Here is a 13,453-nt window from a genome sequence, read left to right on the forward strand (position 1 = left end):
TAACTTGTTTTCCTCCTCACTATGAAATCGGTAAGCCCTTCAGTGGAGAGAGGCCAGAAGAATTCATTCTGCCCTGGCTCCATGTACCCTGACAAATTTTCTTTTTTGGCCCTAGTATTGCATTGTCCCAAAGCCTCTTGTCAATGCTTCACTCCTCTGAATCCCACACTTGTGTGCACTGCAATGGGTTCTTTCCTTTATGAGAATTTTAATAGAAATTTTTAAGACTTCTCAGTCTATCTGAATGAAGTCGTACAAAGTTTACAGTTTAAGGATGATCCTATTTCAATGACCTGGACTCTTGGTGTTTTTAATTTGCTATTGCTATTGTAAGACCTCTGTGTTGCCTGACCTTGAAGAAGCCTGATTTCCTTTATTGTGCCTTCTGCAGAAAGCAGAGTTCTGCTGCCTCTTCCTGGGGCATTGTTTTCTCTGTTCCATTCTGTCTCAGCTTTATGCAGGAGCATTGGCAGATATAATCAAAACCACCACCACCACCACCACAACCCCTATGCTAAGTATTCTATCCATATTTAATATTTTTATTTTCACTTAAACATTTTTTTTTGGTAAAAAATATGTAGTGCTTCATGAACTTGTGTGTCATCCTTCAGCAGGGGCCATGTTAATCATCTTCTCTTATCATTCCAATTTTAGTATATGTGCTGCCAAAGTGAGCACTCCATCCATGTTTATTCATGGAATCCTCACAACGCCTATGGAGTAGGTGCCGGAATTATAAACTTCTTTTTGCACATGAGGAAACTGAGGCATAGAAAGACTGATTTGCTCAAGGTCACATCTAGGGACCCTTGTGGTCTAGCCCCAGGACATTACACTCACCTAGATTTTTCTCGGGACCTCTGTGTGTTACACTAGCAAATATTCTGCATCCTCCACCATCCTCGCTGTAGCAGCCAGAGCTTTTTTATGTCATACTGACCTTCATGTGGACTTTATAGACAGAGCCATGAAAGCAAAATGCTTTCCTTTCATGTGGTCTTCATTTCTTCAGTCTGCCTTTCCTTCTTGCTCAGTCAGCCCTTGACCTTGTGCTGAGTGATCCGTGGGTATTCGGCACTTTTCCCAGTCATAAGAGAATCCTGCTGGAGGAAGGATGATGTGATAGTATGAAGCAGTGGGGGTTAAGTTTAGGGTGCGGCATGTTGGGGGGCCTGCTGGGAGAAATACAGTGAGAAAATGTCTGAGACCCTTTGGTAAAATATTGCAGAATCATGTAGGCTTTGTACCATCCGTCTCTATCACTGTTTAGAGTTTTCAAAAACAGAAACAGTTTTGTGAGCCAGGTGGGGTAGGAATTATCATTATTATTTATTTTTTTGCTGAAAACCGCAGCTCAGAAAGCAAAATGATTGGCTGTAGGTCATCCAGCTACTAAGCAGTGAAGCAGGCTTAGCACTTCTGTTTCCTTTCCCCACAGCGCCCTGTTTCTCTGTGATTGTACAAGCAGACAATGAACAAAAACTAACATCTTCTGTCTTCATAATTGAAACTTTTCTTTTGTTGCTTTCCCAGAAAACAAATGAAAAATGAACTTGGAGTCCCTGTTGACTGGCTTGGCTATTGTTACTACCTTGCCTCTCACTGACAAATTCTAGTGTGTTAGGGCGGTGATTGTGATGAGCAACTTCAGGGGGGCCAAAGCTCTGGTTGCTGGACCAGTGATCAAATCGTTTTCTCTGGAAATCCAGCTGACTCATACATGAGTCTGGATTATTGAAGCCAACTGGCTAGTATGACTGCAAGAATGTCACCTTATTGCTCTGTTCTTATTTCCATCTCTTTTCCAGGCTATAGGGAATTATTATATGCTGCTTGAAGTATAGTGAAGTAGGAAAAGAAAGATTGTTTTGAAACTTCCAAATGACTTAATTTACTTCCATCCTGCCATGGAACATTCCACCACGTGTTTGTGTGATATTCACTTTTACTTTCCCCTCTCCATCCTTCACCAGGTGTTATTGTTTTCAGCATAAGAATGTATTATTTTTATTTTTTTGAGACTAGAGTTTCACTCTTATCACCTAGGCTGTAGTGCAATGGCACGATCTTGGCTCATTGCAACCTCTGCTTCCCGGGTTCAAGCAATTCTTCTGCCTCAGCCTCCCAAGTAGCTGGGACTACAGGCACCTGCCAGCGTGCCTGGCTAATTTTTGTATTTTTAGTAGAGACGGGGTTTCACCATATTGGCTAGACTGGTGTCGAACTCCTGACCTCAGGTGATCTGCCTGCCTCGGCCTCCCAAAGTGCTGGGATTACAAGCGTAAGCCACTGACCCTGGCCAGGAATGTATTATTTTTATATAAAATGGCCTGCAAAAAATTAACTCTGCTCTATTATTGTTCTTATTACTATTTTTAACAGAGGGTCTCACTGTGTTAACCAGGTTAGAATGCAGTGGCACGATCTTGGCTCACTGCAACCTCTGCCTCCCGGGCTCATGCGATCTTCCCACCCCAGCCTCTCTAGTAGCTGAGACCACTTTTGTATGCCACTACTTTTGGCTAATTTTTAAAAGGTTTTTGTAGAGACAAGGTCACACTATATTGCCCAAGCTGGTCTTGAACTCCTGGGCTCAAATGATCCTCCCTTCTCGGCCTCCCAAAGTGCTGGGATTACAGGAGTGAGCTATTGTGCCCTGCCAACTCTGCTTTAATTGTAACTTAAGCCTCCAAAGTGGAATGAAGACTAAATGCCAAATTTGCTTTATAATAAGGGAGAAAAAAACACACCCAACTATAAGCAATCTTTACATTTCTTCTTCTATTCACTTGTATACGTTATTTTACCTAAAGGAAAAGTTCTTTATATTCATTTTAATTCACTAAAACTTTGTTCCATGCCTATTTTTGGCTTTTTCCTGGTTAAGTCTCCAAACAATGAGACACAGTGTCCACCCTCACAGAGCTGACAGATTTTGAGAAATGAAAAAAACGTTGGTTTTCCAAAGATTCTCTGGAGGCAGAAACAGGATTGTGACACACACAGAATTGCAGGGCTTCTACGCACATCTCTTTTCAGTAGTGCTTTGCCAGTCCCCATGGTGTCTGTCCCTGTGCAGAAGTAGGTTGCTGGTCATCCGGATGTTCTGACTCTGGAAAATGCTGCCATCTCCAGCTCTTTCTCTGGCTGGTCCAGCTCACTGCTCATTTGAGCCAACAGTATAATCCTGTTGTACTCTCACACATTGATTACAAAGCAGAGGTACTTTGTGTTTTCCCTGCTTTATAGGAATGCTTCAAATTATAAATTGTAAAAAAAAATAAGTAGACAAATAAAAAAACAAAATTCATTCACTTTTTATATTGCAACTCCCTTTTTTTTAGAATTCCCACTAGACTTTAAGTTTAAGTTAAGCTCCCTGAGGTCAGGGACTGGGTCTCTCTTATTTCCTCTCCTGCTGCCTATGCCTAGTGCAGAGCCTGGTCCATGTTATCCACTCAATAAATATTTTGCTAAATGCAAATGGATGACTCCATGACTCAGGCATGCATCTCTGTGAACGTGGCCAAGACAAGCTGAGTGGCAGACACCATGCTGTACTAAAAATTATCCCTTCTTCTGACACTGGCTGACTGTCCTTGGAATGTGTTAGTGTGACTTGGCCCTCTCTTCCCTCAGGATGAGTTCATTTCCCAGGAGGCTTCTCAGACCCTCATGTAAGTAGAACCTTGGCAGAGCCACCCTGGGGGCCCTCCAGACTTGGCCAGGTCCTGTCTGGATCCTGGAGTGAAGGCAGCCTGGGCTCAAGCCAGGGTTCAGCTACATAAACAATGACAGCTGGGATGTCAAATGGAAGGACAAGAACTAAGAGAGAGAAAAACAGTTACTTCTGACTGGGAATGTCAAGGAAGACATCGGGCAGGTGATCAGAGGAATGCACCAGCTGCAGGAGCAGAGTCACGGGGCACAGAGGAGCACAGTGTTCCTGGGGAGTGGTCAGAGGCCTGCTGTGGAGAATAACACTGGGAGACAAAAAAATAAAGATTGTTTGGGGACAGTTGTGGATTTTATTCTAGAGGTCAAGAGCAGCAATTTGACCTGAGTTTGGGGAAGCATCACTATGAAAGATGGATTGAGGGGGAGAGTTGGAAAATTGCTTAAAAAGCTCCATCAATAATCCAAGGGAGAGTATTGAAGATAACCAAAGCCAGGGCAATGGGACTGCAAAGTCCCCTCCATTTGCCAGTATTTACTTATTTTTGTATCCACAACACTTCCAAACCCAGTGTCAGGCCCAGAATAAGTGGTCGGGAAGTATAGAAGACTGAGTAAATAAAGCACAAATAGAGAAGACATTGGAAATGTAGAATCAATGAATCCATAGGTTGTGAGCATAGTGGGGTGGGTGAGGGGAAGGCAGAAAATGAAGATAAAATGAAGTTTTGGGTATTATGTCTATGTTGTTGGGACATTCCTACAGGAGTACAACAGAAAGCAGAAGCAGATGGTGTTTGAGAGGATTATGACAACATTTAATGAAGCCTTACTTGGTGGCAGGCATACCTCTAAATGCCTTCCGTGTAGTAACTTATTTCATCCATATGATAACCTTATGCGGCAGATACCATTATTCTTTGACAGATGAGGACACCGAGGCACAGGCAGGTAAGGTAACCTCCTGAAGTCACACAGCTAACAAGTGACACAGCCAGAATTTGAATTTTTGTCTCTGTTGTATTGCAGATACCTGTGAAATGCCTGTGGTTAAATCTTGCAGGCCTAGGAAGACAGCCTGCATGCAGCTTTGCAGATGCTCTTTTAGGCCCTTTGGCGTCAACGTCAGTTCTGTGATTCTAACTAGGTCTATTAGTCGTGGTCCTTCAGAGAAACAGAATTGACAGGATGTATATGTATGTATATGTATATTCATCCTGTTGTAAATGTGTGTATCTATATATCTAATCTATATCTGTATCTAATCTACATTTATATCTTGAGAAAGAGAGAGAGAGAAACATAGGGATGGAGAGAGATTATTTTAAGGAATTGACTTATGTGACTGTGGAAGTTGGCAAGTCTAAAATCTGCAGGGGTGGGCAGGGAGGCTGGAGACGCAGGGAAGAATTGAACTTTGGTCCGAAATCCCCCTTCTCCCAGGGAGGGCAGTCTTTTCTATTAATGTCTTCAGCTGAGTGGATGAAACTCACCACATTATGGAGAACAGCCTGCTTTACTCAAAGACTACTAATTTAAATGTTAATCTCATCTAAAAAATAGCTTCAGAGAAACATCTAAAATAATGTTTGACCAAATATTTAGATACTGTGGCTTGGCCAAGTTGATCCATAAAATTAATTAATCATCACACTAAGGCTCAGAAATAGGGACTTCACTGAGCCTAGTAGGTGGCAAGTGCTGAGCTCCCACTGCAGTAGCCTTTGTGGAAGCAGGCATGCAGTGTGAATCATTCCTTGATGAATTTGGAAAATGTTAGGCTTGGATTATCAACACTGATCATCTTTAGAACAATATATCTAGGCCGGGTGCAGTGGCTCACACCTGTAATCCCAGTACTCTGGGAGGCTGAGGTGGGCAGATCACCTAGGTCAGGAGTTCGAGACCAGCCTGGCCAACATGGCAAAACCTGGTCTCTACTAAAAATACAAAAATTAGCCGGGTGTGGTAGTGGCATGCCTGTCACCCCAGCTACTCGGGAGGCTGAGGCAGGAAAATCACTTGAACCTGGGGAGGGGGAGGTTTCAGTGAGCTGAGATCATGCCATGCACTCCAGCCTGGGTGACAGAGTGAGACCCCAGCTCACTGCAATAATCATGGAAGTGCAGATATCTCTTTGATACACTGATTTCCTTTCTTTTGGGTGTGTATCTAGGAGTAGGATTGCTAGACAATATGGTAGCTCTATTTTTAGTTTTTTTGATGGACCTCCAAACTGTTCTTCATAGTGATTGTATTAATTTACATTCCCATCAACAGTATATGAGGGTTCCTTTTTCTCCACATCCTCGCCAACAATTGTTATTGCCTGTCTTTTGGATAAAAGCCATTTTAACTGAGATGAGATAATATTTTATTGTAGTTTTGATTTGCATTTCTCTGATGATCAATGATGTTGAGCACCTTTTCATGTGTCTGTTTACCATTTGTATGCCTTCTTTTGAGAAATGTCTATTTATATCTTTTGCCCATTTTAAAATCAGATTTTTTTTCCTGTAGATTTGTTTGAACTCCATATATTGTGGTTACCCTAGTCAGATGAGTAGTTCACAAATATTTTCTCCAGTTCTGTGGGTTGTCTCTTTACTTTGTTGATTGTTTCCTTTGCTATGCAGAAGCTTTTTAACTTGGTGTGATCCCATTTGTCCATTTTTACTTTGGTTGCCTGTGTTTGTGGAGTATTACTCAAGAAATCTTTGTCCAGACCCATATTTATTTATCTACTTATTTTAAGAGACAGGGTCTCACTTTGTTGCCTGGGCTGGAGTGTAGTGGTGCAATCATGGCTTACTGAAGTGTTGAACTCCTGAGCTCGAGTAATCTTCTCACCTCAGCCTCCTAAATAGCTGGGACCACAGGTACACACCACTGTGGCTGGCTAATTTTTTTTAAAGTTTTTTTTTTTAGAGATCTATCTTACTATGTTACCCAGGCTGGGTCTTGAACTCTGGGTCTCAAGCAATCCTTCTGCCTTGGCCTCCCACAGTGCTAGGATTACAGGGCTGGGCCATCATGTCTGGCCTCCAATTTATTATGGTAGTAAAAAGAAGGCTGTTTTAGATATCTGGAGTGCATTTCCATCCCACTAGAAGTATATGAGTTTTGTGCCTGACCCAGACTTCTCAGGTAATAGTGAGCAGCACCAGCCATCATAGGCAGCCAGGCAAGGCCTGAGCTAAAGTCCTATCCCAGCTCGATCTTGGCATCAAGTTACTTTCTTTCTTCTGAATCAAAACATTCATATTCCCACATGTTTTCTCTATGAGCATTTTTGATGAATATTTATTGGCCTGGTTTATACTGCCTTCTCCCCCAGTATATATTTACTGGGGCTAGCACTTTTAAATTTTCAGAAACTACCACAAGTATTGACATTTATTTTCTAGGCTCCAAGCAAATATTATCTATACTGTTTGGAAAGACATCATTTGGTGTCTGGTTAGTTAAGAAATGGAGACATTGAAATCTGATCTTAATTTGGGCTCCTAAAACTCCTTTTTGAGAGTATAATTTTTATCTGTATATAAGAATTTTTTTAAATAAAAGTATATTTAGGCTTTACATAGTACATTATAAACATGAATTTTCTCTTTCTTATATTTTGAGTAGAGTCAGTAAAACCCTTAAAAGGGTAAATTGGCCTAAATTATTCAGTGGTCAAACCAGGAATTAAACCTTCGTCTCCAGATTCCCCAACCAGGGCACTCTCGCAGGCAGTGATGGACTGGCTGACATCCGGGGAGGTCTGGTGGAAAGAGCACAGACTTTGGAGTCATGGGTTCAAATCTCTGCTCTACCCCCTACCAGCCGCATACATTTGTACAAGTTATTTGATGTCTCTGAGCCTTATTTACCTCGTTGGTCAAACATACGTCCATCAAGGGATTTTTTGTGAGCACTCAAGGAGTTAACTGTATGTGTCTGGCACAGAACACACATACCATGTCTGTGCCCTTTTTCTCTTGCCTCTGGTTAGTAATCATATGCATGCTTCTCTCACAGAGGATGAATGTTTCTTGTTTTGGATCACTCAGGAAAAACCCTGCTCTGAAGATAAGGAAAAATGTCCACTGATTTTTTTGCAAGTTATCTTGGACTCTATTAATAATACATTCTCTGGTATTATTTATGAAATAACTTGTATAACATGTATTTGAGCAGTATTTCCCACTAAACACCAATGCACTTTAAAAAAAGCAATTTTTACCTATACAATCTCCCTTTTCTATCCTTGATAACAAAAGTTGAGATATAGATTCTTTTTTTTCTTCCTTCCTCCTCTTCTTCATCTCTGGGCCCAAAGGGTACTCAGGAAATAATTTACTTGGTTTTCTCTTTGGTTCATTGTTAAATTTGGGATGAGAAACACTGATAAATAGAATATTAAAAGTTTCCCCAACCATACAGAATGATGCTCAGGAGCCACACTTTTAGCCACACTAAAAAGTAGAGTAGGGTGTAAAGAAAATCTAGGCAGGAGGTCCTTTCTGGTGGATCTGAATGAATCTGTATGTGCTCTGTCACTTAAGACATATCTAATCATGAAAACTATCAAAATAAAAGAATTACAATTAAGATTTATTTAATAATAATATCTATCATTTATTAAGTATTTACTAAGTACAGGAAATGTGATAAGCATTTTACATGCTTTAACTTATTTAAAGGCGAGGTTACTATTATTCTCAAGTTACAGGTGAGGAAAATAAGATTTATTCAAGCTTGCATAGCTTGTAGTAAGTGGCAGAGCTAGGCTCTGAATCACCAAGCATATCATCTGTCTTCCAGTAACAATAACTATCATTCTTGGAGACCTGATGATGTGTCAGGCATCATGCTAATTTCTATTCATACGTTAGCATAATATTCCCATGATGTAGGCATTAATATCTTCATTTTAGAGTTAAAAAACTGAGACATTCTAATTATATTAATGACTTATTGACTTGTACTTCAATCATGTGTCTGCACATTGATAAATGATGTTCGTAATTTGAGGCATTGTTAAATCTTTTAAAGTATTTAAAGTAAAAATAATTAAATGAAAGTAATTGATATACATGCTTAAAAACAAAGTAGAGCAAGGAGCTTGTAATAAAAAGTCATAGTCCATAGCTCCACTGATGTCTACTCCATATTAATTCTCCAGAAGCAATCGGTTTCGACAGTTTGCTTGTGTTCTTTTGGGATATCTATCCATAAATCTAGAAGATGTATTTATAGAATTAGTTCTTCTATCCAATTTAGACATTTTCTATTGATAATTTAGCTCACTCATACTCTTACCTCATCCATCCTTATTCTCCTCTAGATACAGTTGTATCTCTATATTCAATTTCAAAAACAAATTTAAACCTTCATTTCTTTTTTATTCCTTTTGTTGGGCTGGAGGATATCTTCCTATAACTTCTTAAGAAAAAGTGACTCTTTTCCTTGATATAGTTTTGGATGATCAAATAAGGAAGGCTTTTGTTTTTTCTTTTCTGATTGATTATTTGACTAGGCATAAAATTCTAGGTTGAAAATAGTTTTTTCTCTAAAATTGGAAAGCTTTCAGGTAATACAGGCAAGATAGGAATAGGAGTTTTCAACCTTCATGCTCCCCATAGAAACACTGATTTTGACAATCACCCATGGATGAGAGTACTCAGGAGCCCAGTGAAGAAGTCCCAGTGCCTGTTGGAACAAACAAACAAAAAATTCAAGAATAGATGTATTGAAGAGGCTAGGAAAAACAGTTTTGAACACTTTACCCACATCATCTATCCAATGTGGCACACCTTGGTGCCAAGAGAAACTCCTTCAGCCTGCAATTTCTCCAACAGGGAAATGTGAAAGCATAGTGAGAACTGGCTTCCCTAGTCATGCAGAATGATGCTCAGGAGCCACACTTCTGTCTTGTTCCACTCAGATCACTGGGAATATCAGCACAGCTGAATAATCAGGGGATAGCTAGGAGCAGAGGAAAAAGGTGGGGGCTCACCGCAAGTGGGGAGTGGAATTCAACAAAGGGCCATGGTTTCTACTAACTGCCTCATGAACTTCACTAAGAAGACTGCCCAAAAACCTCATAGAACACATCACCTGCAGCTCCCCTAACTGGCCAACAGGCATCCCCAGCACTCCAAGCCCCACCTCCTGTAGCTGGCATCCCATGCATGCCTTACAGATGGTGCATGTGAGTCTCTGCAAATTATGCACAAACACATGCAGACAGCCAGATCAGCTCCGCAGGATTGGCAGAAGGTGTAAAGGTGTTTGATATTAAACACTTCAGGGAACTGCCCCAGGGAAAATAAATGGGAGACTCCCTGCACCTGGCCTGCCTGTGTGGGACCAAAAGAAGTCATAACAATTCTAAGACCCACCCCCAACCCCATCAACCAAAGAGGGGCAAGAGAAGTGAAGCAAGTACATCCATAAAAAAGGTCTGAGCGACTCCAGAATTACTAACTGGGCTGACTGGTGCAGGTCCTTCTATCCTGAAGTCAGCCAGCAAAGACTGAAGGATGTCACTGCTTCTTCAAATGTAAAGAGAGCAATGTAAGACTTCAAGAAACACAAAAATAAAAAATCAAGGAAGCATGACATCACCAAAACAGCATGGTAATTTTTCAGTAACCAACCCCAAATAAATGGGGATCTAGACATTACCTGACAAAGAATTCAAAATACTTGTTTTAAGGAAGCTTGGCAAACTGCGAAATAACACAGAAAACAGTAAATTCAGGAAAACAATACATGAACAAGGCTAGAAGATGAGCAAAGAGAAATGTAAAAAAAAAAAAAAAAAAAAATTAAACAGAAATTCTGGAGCTGAAAAATACAATGAGTGAAATGAAAAGAGCAATAGAGAGCTTCAACAGCAGACTGGATCAAACAGAAGAAAGAACTTGTGAACTTCACAATAGGTCATTTGAAATTATCCAGTCAGAAGGGGGAAAAAAAGAAATGAAACAGAGTGAAGAAATTCTGCAAATTGATGAGACACCATCAAGTGGACCAATATATACAATTAGGAAGTCCCAGAAAAAAGAAGCAGGAAAGAGGGCTTACCCAGAACATGCTTACTAGTAACCCTCTTTCCACCTCCTTATAAATAATCATGTAAGACCCCCATAAAGGGAGTCTCCCTGGAGCCAGTCTTTGCTATATCATCCTTACAAGCAGCCCACCCTGAAATCCTCTCTCTCTCAGGGTGTACTGTCTATTCTGCACCTAACTTTCAAAATATTCTTTTTCCTTTGCAATACAATTACTCTATGCTGCATCTCCTTTGTTATATGTCTCTTGTTTAAATATGTTTAAACTAAGAAGACAAGAATCGAGATATCTCATCAGCCATCAACAATTGCATCAGACTAAAAGCTTCTATATAGCAAAGGAAAATATCAATAGAGTGAAGAGACAACCTATGAATTTGGATATTCATCTGATAAAGGGTTAGTATTCAAAGTATATAAGAAACTCAAGCAACTCAATAGCAAAATCCAAATAACCGAACTGAAAAATGGGCAAAGGACCTGAATAGACATTTCTCAGAAGACACACAAATAGCCAACAGGCCTATGAATGGGTGCTCAACATCATTAATCATCAGAGAAATGCACATCAAAACCAAATGAGATATCACTTCACACCTGTTAGAATGACTATTACAAAAAGGACAAAAGATTGACGAGGACGTAGATAAGAGGAGAACCCTTGTATACTCTTGGTGGGAATGTAAATAGTTACAGCTATTATGGAAAGCAATATGGAAGTTCCTTAAAAATTTAGAAATAAAACTACCATGTGATCTAGTAATCCCACCTCTGGATATATATCCAAAGGAAATGAAATCAGTTTCTTGATAAGATATCTGCATTCTCATGTTCGTTGCAGCATTGTTCAACAGAGCCAAGATATGGAAACAACCTAAGTGGCTGTTGATGGATGAATGGATAAAGAAAACATTACATAATAATAGATTACATAATTATATATAGATTACGTATTTATATATTATATATTATGTATAATGTATAATATATAATTATATATTAATCAACATAACATTTAATATATATTTATATATTTATAGAAGTTATTAATTTTTATAAGTACAAATATAACTAATTATAAGTATGCTAATTAATATGCTTATTAATTACATAACAGAAATATATTATGATTATATATAATTATATACATATATAATTATTATATATTTATTGTATAAATACATAAATACATATAATCTACTATATATAATGTTTTCTTTATTCATCCATCAAGAGACACTTAGGTTGTTTCCCTGTGTTGGTGATACTGACCAATGCTTCAACGAATATGATAGTGCAGATATCTCATCAAGAAACTGATTTCATTTCCATAAATACATAATATATAATATATTTAATTATATATAATTATAATATATTTATGTAGTTATATAATTATATAAAAGTATGCTTATATATAATTCAATATTTGTATAATTATATATAATTCAATATTTATATAATATACTTAACATATATTTATATAATCATATATGTAATTTTTGTATACACAAAATATTATTCAGTCTTAAAAAGAAGACAATCTTGCCATTTGTGACAACATGAATAAACCTGAAGGACATTGTTAAGTGATATAAGCCAGATACAGAATGACAAATACTGCACGATCTCATATGTGGAGTCTAAAAAATTTTTTGAACTCATAAAAGCAGAGCACAGAATGATGGTTACTAGGGGCTTAGGGTGGAGAAAATGGGAGACATTGTTCAGAGGGTACATAGTTTCAGTTATTCAGAATAAATACATTCTGGAGATCTAATGTATAGCATGGTACTATAGCTAAGAATATTGTATTGTATACTTGAAATTTGCTAAGGGAATAGATCTTAGCATTTAAACAATAAATGTTCTCACCACAAAAAATCAAAATGGTGACTGTGTGTGGTGATAGATACGATAATCAGCTTCACTGTGGTCATTTCACAATGTGTATGAATATTAAACATCATGTTATACACCTTAAATGCATACAATTCTTATTTGTCAATTATATCTTAATAAAGCTGGTTAAAAGAATCCATATGTACTGACTTTTAGATAATTTACATTTGCTACCTTATCACCACATTGGACTTTTTCTTCACTAATATTTTTAATCATTTAACTTCTAAGGTTGACAAATTGAATGACTGCTAAACTAAATTAACCCCAAATAAGTTTAATAAGTTTCTATGTAAGGAGAACAAAATAAAGAAATGTGAAGACTTTGTTGTACTGTTTTCTAGTATCCAGTGTTGCTGATGAGAAATCTGATGCTGATTTGATTCTCACTCCTTTATAGATGACCTGCTTTTTCCACTTTAAATATTTTTTATCTTTAGTGTTTTAAGATTTTATGTGCGTACGTCTAGTTGTCAGTCTTTCTAAATTTGTCCTACTCAGAACATGCTAGTCCTTTCATTCTGAAGACTTGCGTCCTTCTTGACTTATAGATGGTTCTCTTCAATTATTTATTTAATGATTGTCTCCCATTTGTATTCTCTGTTTTTTTCCCTGAAGCTTGTATTAGTTTGTATTAGAATATATTGGCTTGATCTTCTTCATATTTCCTATTTTCGTATGAATGTGTGTGTGTGCACATGCATGTGTGTATTTGTATACCTTTTGAGAGTTTTCTTCAACTTCACCTCCCAACTCTTCCATTAAACTTTTTATAAAGACAATTATATTTTTAGCTTTGTTTTCTACTG

At 38.3% G+C, this 13,453-nt stretch overlaps 1 non-coding gene across 1 annotated transcript; it reads right to left on the reverse strand.

Annotated features, from left to right (window-relative positions):
* Window positions 1-572: 572 nt before the first annotated feature.
* Window positions 573-681, reverse strand: LOC123573719 (U6 spliceosomal RNA). Its single transcript, XR_006698460.1, has one exon. It is a non-coding gene; the product is annotated as a U6 spliceosomal RNA (small nuclear RNA).
* Between the last annotated feature and the right edge of the window lie 12,772 nt (window positions 682-13,453).

This window comes from Macaca fascicularis, chromosome 5, assembly GCF_037993035.2.
Source record: "Macaca fascicularis isolate 582-1 chromosome 5, T2T-MFA8v1.1".
NCBI lineage: Eukaryota > Metazoa > Chordata > Mammalia > Primates > Cercopithecidae > Macaca > Macaca fascicularis.